Raw genomic sequence first — 1,421 nt, 5'->3', positions numbered from 1 at the left:
TATATAAATACTTTAATTATTTAGATCTTAGTCTTATCATCGATATATGTTCATGCATCTCTACACGATTGTTTTAGATGAAAACATGATGTGTTTGATTCGAAATAATATATAAATACAAAAACTTCATGGGATCATCAAGAGTTTTATATGGAAAATTTAATATTGATCACCATATTAAATATTTATTCCACGTTATTTGATCCTTCAATTTTCATATGGCTTCCATTTTCTATCAAAACTTTTCTCTTCCTATTCGGTGACCAATATATATACAACCTTCAACTATAAGGAACTTCAAATAGATCATCATATAAAGTCAATAAAATACAAAAGGGTTAGATTATCTTTGATTTTCTTATTGCTAACACCATGATGAAGTATCACTTCTCAAAAGAAATAACGTGTTCTTTCGAAGTGAAGTATATAATACGTTTTTAATCATGACAGTATTTTGGAATTAATGGTGTCAATAATGAAAGCAAACCTCTCGATTGTTAGGTGATAATTAATACTGCAAAAGTTTATTTTCCCTTGAAAGCTTCACCATTGCTAGGTTTTACGTTATCCTTAAATGTTGTAGTGAACTTAGGTGAAAAATAAATAAGATCTAATTATAGTATGTTACAATGATGTGTTCAATTTGGAACTTTTCATATGGTACAACATAGGATAGTTAGTTCCAACTTTTTTTTTTTCGGTTTTGCGGTATTCTAATGACTAATCCGTCGCGGTACTGAATTTTATTTAAGGGTTTGTCGCTTGCTAATGAGTTACTGCATACACAACACGAAATTCAAACTCTCACACTTGCTTAAACAGACTAATTAGCTAACCATTAAGTTAGCTAACCATTAGACCAACTCAACTTGATTTAATTATAATTATCTTATGGACCAATCCTTTTCGTCTTCACTAGTTGGGCCTGTAATGGGCTTCAATGCATCGTTGTGACCTATGAGATGGGGGTTATTGGTAGGTGAGATAGGTGAAGCGTTGAGTCTGTCTATGTTTGTAGGCTTTGTTTTAATGATTCTCTCTCATCTTATTGGTCTGAAAATATAGCCTCATTTTATTTTTTATTTTTTTGTTTAGTGTTTAATTTTCGACTGCATCACACCTTCATTTTTCATATGCAAACCAAAAAGGACCTGATTATTGGGCTCTATTATTGTTGCGATTTTGTGATCTCTAAGGTAAGTAAGTCATAATAACGTAATTGCCCAAAAAAAACCTTAACAGTTAACAGCGTAAGTATTAGTTCACTTTTTTTATTAATTAAATATGTAATAATCAAACCAAGTTGAATTGGTCTACTAATTATTTCACTAATTGCTTAAATAAATATTGACAGTTCAAACCAAGTAATTAGTTAATTATTTTTTTAAATATAATATTATATAATTGAATATTTATATAAA

The sequence above is a fragment of the Arachis ipaensis genome, chromosome B04, assembly GCF_000816755.2.
Source record: "Arachis ipaensis cultivar K30076 chromosome B04, Araip1.1, whole genome shotgun sequence".
Classification (NCBI taxonomy): domain Eukaryota; kingdom Viridiplantae; phylum Streptophyta; class Magnoliopsida; order Fabales; family Fabaceae; genus Arachis; species Arachis ipaensis.
The sequence above is the reverse complement of the archived record's forward strand: the minus strand, read 5'-3'. Positions refer to the sequence as shown.